The sequence below is a fragment of the Ascaphus truei genome, chromosome 16 (genome assembly GCF_040206685.1).
Source record: "Ascaphus truei isolate aAscTru1 chromosome 16, aAscTru1.hap1, whole genome shotgun sequence".
Classification (NCBI taxonomy): domain Eukaryota; kingdom Metazoa; phylum Chordata; class Amphibia; order Anura; family Ascaphidae; genus Ascaphus; species Ascaphus truei.
Genome location: NC_134498.1, coordinates 35,966,897 through 35,983,751, shown reverse-complemented (window position 1 = coordinate 35,983,751; position 16,855 = coordinate 35,966,897). Strand labels below are relative to the sequence as shown.

At 43.2% G+C, this 16,855-nt stretch overlaps 1 protein-coding gene across 1 annotated transcript in view; it reads left to right on the top strand.

Annotated features, from left to right (window-relative positions):
* Positions 1-16,855, top strand: part of HS6ST2 (heparan sulfate 6-O-sulfotransferase 2) — a 234,221-nt gene that overhangs the window by 203,965 nt on the left and 13,401 nt on the right. The gene's annotated exons all lie outside the window — the stretch shown is intronic.

Genomic DNA, 16,855 nt, shown 5'->3' with positions numbered 1-16,855 from the left:
ATATATTGGATGAAATGGTCTGAGAAAAAGTTTGTGGCTGTTGCTATCACACACACACATTCTCTATACTTCCTCAAATTACACATCATGTCAGCAAAACGCAGGTCGTTGTACTAGCACATTCAGCGTGAAAATGCTGTTTAGGAGCCCATGGTAGAGTAATGTATGCAGCATTTCCAATGTAACCTTGGCATTTTGAGATTTCCTGAAGACTGTACATAATACCGCGCTCCTCCCTATAGAAGTGTTGCTGCTGGTAGAAAGATAGGCCCTACATATAGAAAAACAAAAAGAACGATTCCTGCGCTCCTACCAACTAGGCTAAAATAAAATGGTGATCTCATGAATAAGGGTTATTTAGTTAAAACCGTTGGCCAAAGCGTTATAAGCCTGCAGCCAACGTCAAGGCGTAACCAAATTTGCAGGTACCTACACTGAATATATGTAATTATTGTCCTTTGGACTAGTGAAAAATGTGAGAAAGCCCTGAAGGGGTTAAATAAAGCATATGCTTTTGTGAGTAGTGCAATTAAAAGCTGGCCAAAACCAGTATCATAGTTACTTTACTATATAGAGTTAAACTGTGGGTGCACAAATTCCCTGGTGTGAATATAATCAAACTTACATATATTTATTTCTGTCAGCCTTATACATTCACCTACTCTTGGGGGGTGATGTGCAGACTGACACTGAAGTGTAATATACCTGTACTCATTGGAAAATTGGTAGGGGCTTTGTCCTGAAGGGAGGAGACATACACCTCCAAGGAACTGATCTGTAAAGCAGGTGAGCCAATAAACCTACTCCTATGACGTTTCAGTGACACTATATTAACGTTGACAATGGCTGTAGGCTTATAACGCATTGGCCAAAGGGTTTAACTAAATAACCCTTATTCATGACATCACTATTTTATTTTAGCCTAATTGGTAGGAGCGCAGGAATCGTTCTTTTTGTTTATCTTGAGCTTTCTGCCCGTACTCTGTTTTCTACCTCTGATCCCCCTCTGCATTCCGGTTCCTATTAGTCCTGCCTATTTATGGGAGACATGGACTTGTTGAGCCAGTAGTGGACTAGAATCTCATGGAGCTGGGTTGGCAATACAGGCGGTCCTCGGTTATCCAACGGGAATCCCTTCCGCCAACTGCCTGTGGACAGTGAAAACGTCGGCATGCGAATTCCATGCTGGTTAATACTGTACGTTCAGACATCGGATAATGCGTTCTGCATTGGGATCCATTGGATAGTGCGTTTGACGTAAAACAAAACGATGGATAGTGAGGACCACCTGTACTGCACATGGTGACCCCTGCACCCATCTATTCATATAGCTCAGGATGGCCAACCACAGTCCTCAAGGGCCACCAACAGAACAGGTCATGTTTTAAGGATAGCCCTGCTTCAGCACAGGTGGCTCGGTGACTGAGCCAGCTGTGCTGAAGCAGGGCTATCCTTAAAACATGACCTGTTCTGTTGTGGCCCTTGAGGACTGGGGTTGCCACCCTGATATAGCTAATTTATTAAAGTTCACAGTTTTAGCCTCCATAGACAAGGACAATTGTACACGGGAATGCAATGGGCAAGTGCTTTAAGAAATGAGTTCAAGTCCTCCTACAGTAGATTGGGTGCTAACCAATTGCCTGGGTTCCTTAACACCAGTGATCTCTGTCTCTTTGAGGGATATGTATTACAATCAGACAATTTGCTCCATAGCGCTGAATATGTTTTAATTTGGGCCCTTTTCTGCATACTCCATATGTTTGAATTTTGTTATTGGAGCTCCTAACACCGAACACTGATAAATAAATAAAGAGTTTAATGCAGGGGTTGGCCAACTCCAGTCCTCAAGGGCCACCAACAGGTCTGGTTTTAAGGTTATCCCTGCTTCAGCACAGGTGGCTCAATCAGTGGCTCAGTTGAATCTACTGATTGAGCCACCTATGCTAAAGCAGGGATATCCTGAAAACCTGACCTGTTTGGGGGGTGGGAGGTCTTAAGGACTGGAAATGAGAACCCTTGCCCTTAGCTATGACAAGTTTTAAAAGGCCCTAAAAATGATAAATAGATGTGTTATTCTGACTAAAGGGACAGTTGAAAATATAAACATGAAACTGCAATGACTGACAGCATTATACCAGCATTGTTATGTACAAAGATATTGTAAAGCTAAAATGAACAGTGTTTGCACATCACATTAAAGTTAATTGATTTTTGGAAAGTCATTGATGAGGTCTTCAAATAATAAGATTCAACGTTAGTCACTTTCGATGCACATGATGCTTAGGGTCAAATTTGAATGAAAATGTCCATATTTATGGAGAATCTTTGTTTCCCCAATACAGTATATTCTTTATTCATCATCTGATTTGAAAACTTGAAATGCATTCATTTATTTTTTTATACATTTCATGGCCTCATATCGTGAGGCCCTAAGCCATAGCTTAGTTATATTATGTGTAAGCCGCCACTGATTGCAACCTTTAAGTAAGTCCCTCTTCCTCTGTAATAATTATTCAATATTTGCACGTGCCTTAATAAATTGGATATGTCAAAGTGCTCCATTTCAATTTCTATTGTCCTGATTCATTTTCTTTAGCTAATATATGTTGCATTTCTAATTCAATTAAATCGGAATCCCCCGTTCATTATTTAGTTAGGATCTTTGTGCTTTGCTGAGCAAGATGTACCTTACAATATTCATCGGAGACCGACGTTGGATTCTCACTATCCCACTGCATTAAATATAATAAGCGAGAGTTGAAATTATTATTCTGCTTAGCATAAGAAAGAAGGTGTGTTTTCATGCACCTGTATTTGGGCAAAGACTGAGATCTCTCTATCTTTTAAAGTAATTATTGGGGCAGGGACTCCTCTTCCTCGGGGCAGGGACTCCTCTTCCTTAATGTTATGTTTATGTCTAAAGCACTTATTCTCATGATCTGTTATTTATATTATCTGTTATTTATTCGATTACCACATGTATTACTACTGTGAAGCGCTATGTACATTAATGGCGCTATATCAATAAAGACATACATACCATACAATTATTGCTATGATGGATTTGATATTGCACCGCCTGTGTATGCAGTGTTTCCAAGTCACATGTTGTGTGCAAACCCAAAAGGCAGGACTCAGAATACCACAAACAGGAGGGCACTCACAGGGTACATCTATCACAAAAATACCTTTAATCCAATTACAAAAAACAATAATTATTATTTCATTTGAAACAGTCAGTGTATAAAAACATTTAAAATACAAAGTCGGACATGCACCAGACTGCCAGTCCATTAGAATAATATAATATAGAGTAACCATCGAGCTGCAATCAAATAGTATCCCAGTATTCAAGTCGTGGAATTAGTAGGCACACCATGGTCTGTAGTCGACGCGCGTTTCGCTGTGTGTGGCTCCGTCAGGTGCACAGCGAAATGCGCGTTGGGCCTGTCTAAAAGCTTGCACACCAGCATGCCAAGACACCAGCCTCTCGGTATCCGACGCTTTGGCATGCCGACTAGTTAAGACGCCAGTATGCTAAGGCGCTAGCTCGTGACTGCTGGGAATGGACGTACACATCACAGCTACGTATTTGGAGAACAGGAGCGGACTTTTATTACACTCTGGACTTGATGTATCTACATCTAGACATTTTTTTAATTTCAGGTCTACTAGCTCTACATAGACGTTTTGCATCTTTTTATTATGATCATTCTATAGGTAATATCGCTGTTTTCGGTCCTGTATATTCTGTGCAAATAGGTGTCTCTTATATCTACTACACTTGGCGCACCCAGTAATTCCAGGACTGGGATATTATATATATTCGGCGGATGAGTCACTGATCGTGAAGCCTTTCTAGCTGTGACGGAGACAAACAATTGAGTATTGCACTCAGACATGCTTGTCGATATCTGACGTTTGTGAGTGCAACCGTTGAAGTTTTTAACCGTTTATTAAACTGTCTAAGCTTTATTACACTAGGAGGGTCTCTCTCTCTCTCATCAGGTTTTTATGATATCCCTGCTTCAGCACAGGTGGTTCAATCAGTCCCAGCATTAGCCTCTGATTTAGCCACCTGTGCTGAATCTGTAATATCTTGAAAACCTGACCTGTTTGAGGGTGGGGGGGGGGCTTGAGGACAGGAGTGGAGTACCCCTGTTGTAGAGTTTCACATGTTGTGTGGCCGGAATTGCCAAAGATGACCATCAAAATGTCGTGTCTTTCTAATAGATCTGGAATATCAGATCCTTTCTATCGCCGGAGTTCTTGTTTGTGGCTGTACTCTGATTTTCTCTGCAAACTGGAACATTTTAAAGAATCAGTGCCCAAAGTGTAGTTCTATATACAGTACTGATGTTCTGAGAAGATAGAAAAAGGCCCCAAGTAAACAAACACCGACATTTTGGTAATGCAGCTTATTAACAGGCCTCTTTCTACTGTAATTTATACAGCATCTTCCTTTTTTATCATGTTGCTGCTAGTGGGTTTCTGCAATAAATAATATTCTTTACTAAACAAGGTGTTGCCTTTTCTTCTTCTGAAAATAATAGGAAAGGGAGCTGTGTAATTGAAGGCGGATTATCCTTTTTATGGGAAAAAATAAAATGAATATTTTTTTTAAGAGTGCTTCAGTTTTCTGTGCTTTTCCACAAAATGGAGAGGAACTGCTGGCTTTATACAATTACTTAGCACTAGACAGATAAGTATAAGTTTTGCAGCTCAGAGTCAATTGAGAATAGAAAGTCAACAATTCAGATCTGTTTCTATTACTAAGCTCCATTATTATTCATTAAATCCAACATTATCCTTCCTGTAACGGCATCCGTCCTAGAAAAGTATAGAGAGATCTGAGATTTCAAAAGCTCTGCACAATATCATTTCACCTGCAGTATAACTAACTCTCTTGTTGGTCCATTAAAGCTGCAGACCAAGCAATATCATACATGTGGTTTTTTTTTTTGTTTTTTTAAATCCGTTCTGTACTATGAGAAAATACTTGTAGCATTTTTTTTTTTAAAACAACTCAATTACATTTTTAATGTATTATAATGTAACAAGCATTTTTTTTTTATAGCAACCATTTACAAAGTCACATCCCCTTCCTCTTCTGAAACAGGCTCTGGCACACCCCTTTTTGAGCCCAGCCCTCTCTCTAGCAGTGCACCAATTGTATCTAGTGACTGCCTAGTCACATGACCTTCCCCACAGAACTTTGCATCTTTGGTCCTCTTCAGCTGCACTGGCAGTCATTTAGTGAACCCCCCCGAGCCGAATCTTCGCAGATCGATCACAGGAGAACAGATCGATCGGCAATTTAGCTAATTACTTATCATTGTGTGGATTATATTGATGCACATATTAAAGGGGGGAAATAAACAGCAGCTTAGACTGTAGCTTTAAAAAAGCTTCCACATTCCTGGGGAGGCTCATTTGGGACAGATTTATGCAAGTCAGTAATATCTCGGGGGTAGAATAGGAGGCTTTCACTAAAACATTTAATCTGTGGTAGTCTCTCTAGGGCACATCAAAGGTGGGTATTTTATTTTAGACCTGTACAAATCTGGGCTGCCCTGGGTATACCTTAGCTTTAATTAAAAGGTATTCCAGCCTAGGAAATATCTGTATAATTTCCCCAAATCTTACGCTCTACCCTATGTAGTAAAGAGATACAGGGGTATAAGTATCAGCATAGAGAAAAGTGTGTTTAGACGCCCTGCTCAGTTTTTTGGAGCAGAGTTGCAGCATATCGAAGAACAGTTTCTTACATATGATGTAGAATTTTAGACCTACACCACTTCCGATAAGTAGGATTTTTCAGGGCAAAGAAAAGACAAAAAGTGTGGGGCACAGACACAGAATGTGATACATCTCATTATAATCTGTGCGCCATGTAACTCCCCCAACTCCTCCTACTGACTCCCCCAATGTGCAAACGTGTGCAGAGACGCAGAATGTGATACAACTCATTATAATCTGTGCCCCATGTATCTCCTCCCCAACTCCTCCTTCTGACTCTCCCCAAGGTGCAAGCTGGGGCAGACGCAGAATGTGAAGGCATGAAGGCGGTTCCATTGGTGCAGTCGCCCCGAGCCCCGCGCTTACAGATGCCCCACACTCTTCCCCACAACAGGGGAGAATGCGGGGGCCTCTGTAAGTGTCTCTTACCATCTCTCCGGCTTCTCCTCCTGCCTCTTCTGATTGCGACGTCAAATGGTGACGCATTGCCATGACAACGTGACGCTGTGACGTCGCAGAGATGAGGAACAGCAGCAGATGTCGGAGAGAAGGTAAGAGGCTCCAAGATCTCCCCCAGCTCCGAGCCCCGCCAAATTACAAGACGGCCCTGCATGTAACTCCCCCCAAATCCTCTTACTGACTGTCCCCCAATGTGCAATCTGGGGCAGATGGGGCAAAATTGGAGCAAAATGCTTTGATACATAGGGGCAGAGGGAAATGCCCCAGTTTTGCACCAGAATTGCCTTGATATAGTACATAGACGTGACCACTGCGTCACTGATGACATGAACGGAAGAGGAGGGTGTTCTCTTCCATTCCGGATTTAGACAGATCTCCCCTAGAAAAATGAGTTTGATATCCATCACATAGCCACTACATCATGGGGCCCCTACATCACATAGCCACTACATCATGGGGCCCCTATATCACAGAGCCACTACATCATGGGGCCCCTACATCACGGAGCCACTACATCATGGGGCCCCTACATCACAGAGCCACTACATCATGGGCCCCTACATCACGGAGCCACTACATCATGGGGCCCCTACATCATGGAGCCACTACATCATGGGGCCCCTACATCCTGGGGCCCCTACATCCTGGGGCCCCTACATCATGGGGCTCCTTTGGTCCCAGACATAAGATGATGTGGGTGGCTCCTCATGGGACGCCTACATCATGGGGCCCCTACATCACGGAGCCCCTACATCATGGGGCCCCTACATCACGGAGCCCCTACATCATGGGGTGCCTACATCATGGAGACACTACATCATGGGGCCCCTACATCACGGAGCCACTACATCATGGGACCCCTACATCATGGGGTGCCTACATCACGGAGCCCCTACATCCTGGGGCTCCTTCGGTCCCAGACACAAGATGATGTGGGGGGCTTCCTCATGGGACGCCTACATCATGGGGCCCCTACGGTCCCAGACACAAGATGTGGGGGGCTACCTCATGGGACACCTACCTCATGGAACCCTCCAAGGGTTTAAGCATAATATTTCCCTTCTCCCCGGGCCTTCTATCTTGACAATTACTACACAATTAAGGGACAAAATAGAAACCACAATTCACAGCCCTAAGAAACAGGATTATCATCAACACACATCCGATTAAGATTGTAAAAAAGAAAACCTATCCAAAGCTTCTGTTTACCGTGGAAAAGTCAAGATTTTTCCAAAGTAATTTACAAATACCTTTTCTGATTTTGTTCATTTATTTTAAGGTGTCAATCCGCTCCATTTAACCTATTAAACATGTTACCGTCCAAGGTTCGCTCTCATTCTAGGAGGCCCTTCCCGAATTAAGTCACAATTTATCACAGTGATATCCCGTCACAAAGATAATTACATGGACACAGTGACTTTGATCCCGTTTAGCGTCGTGAGAAAGACCAAAGTTACAGCGTATCGCATTAGGCGTATCAAAGATAACGAGAGGGCTATGTGTAGCCAGTAACGACAGATCCCATGATCTCCGTTACCATCTGACCTTGATCTTTTGTTGATATTAGATCATAATTACATTCCACTGGTCGCATCACCAGATACATCTCTACCCTATACAGGCATACCCCGGTTTAAGTACACTCACTTTAAGTACACTCGCGAGTAAGTACATATCACCCATTGGCATACGGCAGCTCGCGCATGCGCCTGTCAGCACGTCCCGAACAGCAGTACCGGCTCCCTACCTGTACCGAAGCTGTGCGCAAGCGGGGAGACTATAGAGCCTGTTACAAATGCGTTATTTACATCAGTTCTGCACGTATATGACGATTGCAGTACAGTACATGCATCGATAAGTGGAAAAAAGGGAGTGCTTCACTTTAAGTACATTTTCGCTTTACATACATGCTCTGGACCAATTGCGTACGTTAATGTGGGTTATGCCTGTATAAAGTTTGGGTGCCCCTTCTGCTGAAACGACTTTCGGTGCATAGGAACATGTGTCAGATTCCTTGGCAACAAAAGACTTAATATAGGAGTGAAATATGATGCTTTATGATCTATTCATATAACATTTCGGAGCGTGTTTGCCATGTATGTTAGTAGAAGATGCTATTGATTTCTGGAAGTTGCGTTAACGAGGTTATTTCTTGCTTCTGATCATGATTTATGCCTTTATAAGTGGTCCATGCCGGCGGTTTGTTTTTAGAAAAGACAGCGGGCACGTTCTTTTTCTTTTGAAATGGAACCAAAGTGTCCACTTTCATTTATTATTCAAATCAAATGGGCTAACTGCTAGTTTAGGGACAAGTGGATTTTCCTGATAAATTATTGATCAATTATTATCCTCTCCATTAGCATATCCTCCCCCAGAAAAAGCCGCGCCCGAAGTGCAGCAACGTAAGTCACCCTGTGGTAGGATATTAGGGGACTAGTCCTACAAGGAGTTTAATTCAACTTGCAGGTATTATAAACTGTTCTGAGGCCACATCGTTTGCGTCAAACCACATGCCGGCCACCCACCGCTTTTACAGCGCCCAGGGCGGTTGCTGAGCGGTACGGGAGAGGGCCCGGCCGTGCCAACGATTACGGAAGTTGTTTGACTTTCGAGTCTGGCCCAATTTCCGGGATGGGCGCCAGGAGCCGTCGGGCTCGGGGCTCTCCCCCCCGGCTCCCCCTGTTGGCAGAATGGGACAACTTGCAGCAGCCAACCCGCCACCACTAGGGCAGCTCGCCGCCGGCCGTCTTGCCGCTGAGGAAGTTATTAAGGGGTTAACTTTTATGGTGAGTTGTTACCCACTAAACTTACCCCTTACCCTAAAAAGGGTATGTGTAAGGAGTTTGTGGGTTTTAGCCTAAGGGGTTCAGGTTAGGGGTTTTAGCGTGAGGGGTTAAATTTTTAGGGTGAAGATTAGCATTAGCATTAGGAGTTAAGGTTAGGGATTTAGGGTAAGGAGTTAAGTTTGGGGTAACGGGTTAGGGTTAGGAGTTATGGTTAGGGGTTTTAGGGTAAGGGGTAACAGGTTAGGAGTTATGGTTAGGGTTTTTGGGTATCAGGTTAAGGTTAGGAGTTAAGGTTGGGGTTTTTTAGGGTAAGGGGTTAACGGACTAAGGTAATGAGTTAAGCTTGGGGGGTTTTTAAGGTAAGGGGTTAACGGATTAGGGTAAGGAGTTAAGGTTAGGGGTTTTAGGGTAGAAGGATACAGATTAGGGACTTTTGGGGTAAGGTGTAGGGTTAGGGGGTTACTTTCGCAGTGAGACGGTCGACGGCGAGCTGCCCTCTGCAGCTGATTAGCTGCGGCAAATCGTCCTAGACTGCCTGTCGGCGGGCGTGACCATGTGACCTATACATCTTATGTACAACATCTAATAATCATTTTATATCTTAGTCTTTTGTAGTTGTCAAAACAGATGGCACAACCTTTACTAGTTCATTGCACATGTTCTGCATATAACTGTGCAGTGTATGTGCCACTGTGTGTACAGTTTGGCAGGTACGGTGCATCCTTCGCTCTGAAGAAACTACAATACAGGCATTCCCCAGTTTAAGGACACTCACTTTAAGTACATAGCGCCCAATAGGCAAACGGCAGCTCACGCATGCGCCTCTCAGCACGTCCTGAACAGCAACACCGGCTCCCTGCCTGCACCAAAGCTGTGCGCAAGCGGGGAGACTATAGAGCCTGTTACAAATGCGTTATTTACATCAGTTACGCACGTATATGACGATTGCAGTACAGTACATGCATCGATAAGTGGGTCAAAAGGGAGTACATCACTTTAAGTACATTTTCGCTTTACATACATGCTCTGGACCCATTGCGTACGTTAATATGGGGTATGCCTGTATATGTTTGGGATATCTGAGAATCAGAGGGAGGAACTGGCTGTATTGGACATTCGAAAAATTCTCCCCCACTCCAAACCCAGAGCTGTTAGCGCAAGACTAATGCTTTCTAACATGAATCATATGTAATAAGATCAGATCAACTTTCCTCTCCACACATGGGTCATTCATCTGTATACCTCAAACCATTAGCTTTGTTTTTACTCCAGTGCACAGGTTACTGCTGTTTACTTTACACAAACCTTGGCCATGATATGCCTTGTAAGGGCAGGGGGCAAAGGCTATTGAATTGAGAGTACTAACCTGCCCCAATGACAGCGAAGGGTTAAAGCACCAGTGTGCCTTACTCAGCCCCAAAAACATGATTTACTTACATACTGACTTACCTTTTCTATTTGTACAATCGTCATTAGGAATTGGTTTTCATATTACATATTTTGCAGGGACATTAATGTGAAGGAATGTATAGACGGGGTCTTTAAATATGGCTGCCATCATGCATTCTTCTTTTCTTCTTGCTTACTGCTGCTTGCTTTGTTGGGTTGCGTCCATTGTAGTGAAGTTTCTATTGTGCAATTCGTGGTACATCTCACCATTTAGGCTCAGATCCACCAAGCTCTGTGAAGTCACTTCACATAGTGTCACAGGACAATAACACAATGCTGAGCCATATTTTCTCCTATTAAGTGCATAGCGGTAACGATAAGGGACGTCTGTGATAATGGCAGAAGGAGCGGCTCAATGACACAGAGTTTGAATCAGGGGACCTGGTTCAATTCCTGGTGTCAGCTCCTTGTTGACCTTTGGGCAAGTCACTTTATCACCCTGTGCCAAAGGTTCCAGGCCCCCAAAAATAGATTGTAAGCTCATGTGGGCAGGGACTCTGTCTGTAGCAATCCTACATGCTGTACAATATACTGTAATTGTGAAGCACTTTGATTCCCATTGGGAATCACTAATAAAATGATATGGAAAAGAGGTGTTTTCATAACATTGCATATCCACTAAAGTCCGTTAAGGAGAACGCAGGGATGTAACGTACCTAAACATGGCGTTACTCGCATCCAGACCATTAAATAAGACTTGTACAGGGTCTGAATGGGTGTAGCACCACAGTTGGGTACGATTTAAGTAACATAGCGTTATTTACAGCATTATTTCACTCTTCTCTATTTTTCCACCCAAGCTAAAGACCAGTTTCAGGGTCTGGATCCGAGCATCGCTAAGACATACTTAACCTCACGTTATTGTAAATGAACACAACAATAACGTGACATTAAACCTAAACTAATAAGTTGGGTGACCAGACGTCCCGGTGTAGTTTGTCCCCGGTCCCGACTTTTCTGGCCACTGTCCCGATTTTCCGTCTGCGCTGGCCATGCATTCGTGATCGGCAGCTGCCAAACAAGCCGTGTAACATGCCGGCCGCTCGTGCGCAAACGCGTTCGGTGCTTGCCGACCGCGCATGCGCAATCGGCGCTTGACAGGCGCGCATGTGCATGCATGATCGGCAAGCTACGATCGCGCACGCACATTCGGCAAATGCTGAGCGCGCATTCGGCACTCGCGACTGCGCATTCGCGACATTTGGCACGTTTTTCACCGAGATAAATATCGTCGCCCTACTATTAAGCTCAATAACCGCCATGGTTTTTTTTTGCATATAATTAGCTTTGAGGAAACCATGTTAACTCAGGGAACAGAACGTTTGTTCCTGTCTTAGGTAACGTCACATTACGCGCCGATTCAACAAAACTTTGTGGATCTGGGCCTTAGGGTTAAGGCTTCTGGACTTCTATTAGAAAAGTGTCTGAACCAATCTAAAACTTTTGTTGGATAAATAGAGAATGTGTTCCTGTGGGAAATGCTTCTTTCTTGGACACAACCCTGGAGTTGTACACAATAGCAGCTATAAGTGTGTGCAGAGGAGTGTAAATGTTGGTCTTGGCATATCAGTTGTGCCTTACAGATGGCTGTAATTTTCTAAATGTCAAAACTCCGCGTTTGTTTTTGCTAGGCAAACTCTTCTGTGACAAAGTGCATTGTCTCCTTAATATATCACTGTGTGTGTGGAAGAATGAAATCCTATGTACTGTATTATAAGCCAATGAGGCATTAAGAGTCTTAGAACCGGGTGAGTAGACTTTAGAAAATGAAAAACTGCTGTGGTTCCACCCTTGTAGACCCTCCGTTATGGAGCATAGCCCCTCAGAGCTCAGCGTTTGTGTGACACAACGGCGCCAGTGTTGCCAAACCGTGTCACAGTGTCTAAATGAAAAAATTATTGCAATAAATCAATTGGTGTGTACTGTACATCTCTGCTGCTCAGTGTCTCGGCCGCTGTAACTTAGACATTGCGTGTCTGCGAGACGTCCGTGATCCCTACCAATGAATAATGCAGATGTTATTTTCAGTGCATTATGATGTACTGCAAATTGACATACAGTTATTTAGAGAATCTGGTTTCTGGCTGTGACACAGACGAGGAACACAGTGATTGTACCTATTTTCATTCACTGTTCAATTCAATCAATTCAATGTTCTATGCAGCTAAAGGAGTCGTTCCCCTGGCTGGTTTTATTTTTGTTGTATCTCCTTTTTTAATATGTAGAGGCAGCCGGTCTGGGACGTTTTGCCAGCGCCGGCGCTGTGTCCACACACATGGCACCGCCGGAAGAACTCACCGCCGGACACGTCGCCGTTCGCAATCTTGACAACGCCATGTTTAATTGTCCAGCCCGCCGCTCAGAGGACATCTAAAGATGTCCCGCGCACCTGCCGCTCCAACGTAACATCTTTGATCATTGATACTTAGTAGAATAAATTGCTACATTTTTCAGCTATCTCATTGTGCCAAAAACAATCCGCCTGGCCTGCAGTAGCGTAAACCCATTTGGCTAATAATCTGACAACTTGATTTACATGTTTCTTACAATTGATGCAAAGATGTTGCAGGTCAAAGAGCACTTTTCTGTTCGTTGATACATAGGGGCCTATTCTAGTAGCCGAAGTATGACAAACTGCTTCTAGTGCGCCCTTTAGAAGCGGGTTTGCACGCTTTGCTATTCTGTAAGCCCATCTCGCATGTCAAATCTGTGTCTGAAAGGCTTTTTTTTAGAAGCGGTTTCACTCCGGCTCTGCCAATCCGATCGGTTTGTCAAACAAGCCTCAAACCCGCATTTTGGGCCTAAAACTGCAATTCCCGTAGCTCTGTTATGCAACCCGGTTAAAACAAAAAAACATGTTTTTTTTCACGCCACCTCAGTGGTGGCGAGATTGTTATTACGAGTTGCATCCAGAGCCTGAAATATGGGTTTGAATGAGAGAGCAAAATAGAGAATAGGGGGGTTTTCTCACATTTTATTCCACGACTCCTAAACAAGCCAAACCGCCCAGTTTGGCACAGATAACATCGGAGCTGCGAGAATAAGCCCCACAGAGTCTGAACTGTCTGTGCTCTAGCGATCTGACGTTGGTTTTGGGGAGTAACGTTGTGTGACTATTTCTCTGGTGCTAGGAAAGCTATTGCTAGGAAGTTTGACCTGTGTAACATTATCGTTGACTCGTGTAGCGCCAACATATTCCACAGCACGGTACAATGGGGGTACAGAGATTTGATCATCATCACATAGCAGAGTTACCAGAGAGGTGATGAGAGCCCTGCACAGGAGAGCTGACAATGACCTCTACCTTTAAGACTTTGGACACAACATTTGACCCATGCCTACTGCCCTTTTCCTTCCCGGGTTTTATGCTGCCCAACGCCCTGTATCACCAGCTCTGTTCAGTAGAGGAACATATAATGGATAATATATCTGGCTCCACAACATACAATGTGTTTGCATCTTTCGCCCTAGAATACGGCTACTTGACCTTGCAAAACAGCAGCAAAGTGAGCAAGATCATCCTGACACTGAACATTTCCTTTGGGCATATTAACAAATGGTGTTATTAGACAGTAGTGTATTAATTATAAGATGCTGAGGCTCAGTAGAGAATGGTCTTAGCTGCTGTTTCCGGATCTATTTCTTTAGCATATTCTCCATAGATTCAAATTAAGCTCCAAGCAGTTTAAGCTGGACAGAGTCATTTTCCTAAACTGAAATTAATGCAATGCTAAAATGATCCTTTTGCAAATAATGGCTACAGTTCTTAGCTCCCTACGTGAGGATGTGTTGCTAAAAAGTGTTCTGCAAAAAAAAAAAAAACAAGAGAGTTTCATGGTAGAGATCTCTTTTGTATGGAAAGCAAGATTATTACACGTTTAAGGTCTCAAGGTGCAGTTCTTGGGAGCTTTATTCATAACTCCACATGCAGTATGTGTGATTTAGAGGTTTAAAGGCACAATCCATGCAATATCCTACATATGTGTTTTTTTTTCATATGTATTAGATAATACTTAATGCATTTTTTTTATTCAACTCTTAATGCCATTTTGTTATGAGTTTTAATATACTGAGCATCCTTTGACTTCTATAGCAGGCTTTAGCCCAAGTCCCCAGCGGTGCAAGATCTTTGTAACACTTTCCTATTTGTGATCATTTGTAGCCAATATTCCCAGCACTTTGAGCTGCAATCTGCAACAATAGATAATGTTACCTGAGTAATATACATACATTGTAGCTACTGCGTTACACTGATTGAAGGATTGATTGAAACTGAAAGGCAGCCATTTAGTGAACCCTGGGAAGCAGGATCTTTGCTGATCGATCACGGGAGAACGAATCGATCGGCAGCTTAATTCATTAGTTTTCAATAAAGGTAATCAAAGGCTGCATATATTAAAACAATAAAGAAAAATGTAAAGTGCCGCTTGGCTTACCTCTTTAATTGAAGTGGTCCAGCTAAACCAAGACAATATTTTATTATTGTAGTAGCTTAGTGTTAATACCCCAGCCTTTGTAGTGGGTGAATCCGGGGTGAATCCCAGTATCTGCTCTTCTTGTGACCTTAGGGATTTATCTCCCCAGACCCCCAAAATGAGATAGCAAACTCTACAGAGCAGGAATTCCATGTGCCTGCAAAAACTCTTATGTGCATCATTAGTGGAGTACAAAAATCCAATAGGAACACACACAAATCATTTGCATGCTGTTTTATTTCCTGTTCTAGATTTTGTCTTTGAACTATTATTACACACACACAATCATTAGGTAACAAAGGCCTGGATTCCTGTAACGGAAATGGAAGCCAGTTCTGTCCTTTAAAAAACTAAAACACAAGCAGATGTTTCTGGAGTGCGACATCAAAAGGTTTGAGTAGCTGTACTGGGACTTTGAAAGCAGTTATTTACCGCAAGTAAAGTGAGTAAATGCAATACCAATACAAGGTTTCGATGACAGCGTGACAGCCTTAATTTGCAGTATCATGCCATAAAGAAAAAATGGGTTACGAGCCAAGTTTGCCCTTTTTAGGAGCAGGCCAGATGGTGACCCAGCTCGTGCGGCGTCCTGCAGCATCATCACTATCTTGGCAACGCATGTCATACTAAAATCCCATGGCTGCAATCGCAGATCATCTGTTTGATTGAGAGGAAGAGGTTAAATTGTTTTCACGGAGAGCGCGCAGCCAATGATGAAGAGTACCACAAGATAATTAATCTGGCCTTTAATGAAACAGCTGTCCATTTAAATGGGCCCATTGGCTTGACACTACCATTCCTATGCTATCCCCTTTGAGTGTGCTGCCAGCAATGTCATTGCCAAGTTTCTCAGTCACATAATACAGGGATGCTCAACTCCAGTCCTCAAGTGCCCCCACGCCCAACAGGTCAGGTTTTCAGGATATCCCAGCTTCAGCACAGGTGGCTCAATCGGTGGCTCAGAGGCTCAGTCAAAGACTGAGCCTCTGATTGAGCCACCTGGGCTGAAGCAGGGACTGATTTAGCCACCTGTGCTGAAGCAGAGATCCTGAACACCTGACCTTTGGGGTGGGGGGGGCTTGAGGGCGAGTTGTGCACCGCTGACATAATACAATGTGCTCTGGGCCACCTTGGAAACTGCAGAGCAGCCAGGGTTCATTGGGCAGGAAAAAGAATGGGTGGGGTCATCCCTGGTCGTGGAAAAGGATGGACGCGTGACAGCACGTGCACAAACCCAAGCCTAGAACACGCTGACTGCGTGTTTACAAAATGTCTCATGTTTCATACTCTTTACTACAAAATAATTGAAACCTCTACACATATCTATTAAGAACAAAGAACAGCGTTTGTGAATAGAGATACTGTTAACAAAGACCTGAGCACTCTGAAAGCTTAGCAAGCTGATTCAGGACAAAAACATTTTGTATATTGCTTTCAAATATATATATATATATTTTTTTTTATTGATTCATTTATCTTTCATCATTCATTTCTCGCCCAACATTGTGAATCCAGCAAATGCCGCCTGTGAAACAATATTCTCACTCTCACGTACTTCTTGTTGTTTTTATTAAAACTGCATGTATTGTTCTGGATACCTTTCAGTAATAGATATGGTATATTATAAACCTCTGAGCGTTTTTGTTAGACACTTAACCCTATTTCATTGTTAGATCAACCTGATTAATTTCAAATCCCATTGCCTGCCATTAGTGCCCTCTAAAAAACACTCAGCAATACCGCTTCAGCACAGGACTCTTCTGTTGGTGTTATGCGAGTTAACAGTTAACAGGGTAGGGATACCAAGTTGAAATGACAGATCTCTAGCTTAGGTGAGGTTATGTTTGAGCACAAGTATGGCAGTAACTAGATGCATATGTAAAGGCACTCCGAATATTTCCAACTGCAATTTGTATATTGTGTTACTTAAACTACAGAGAAGTGAAA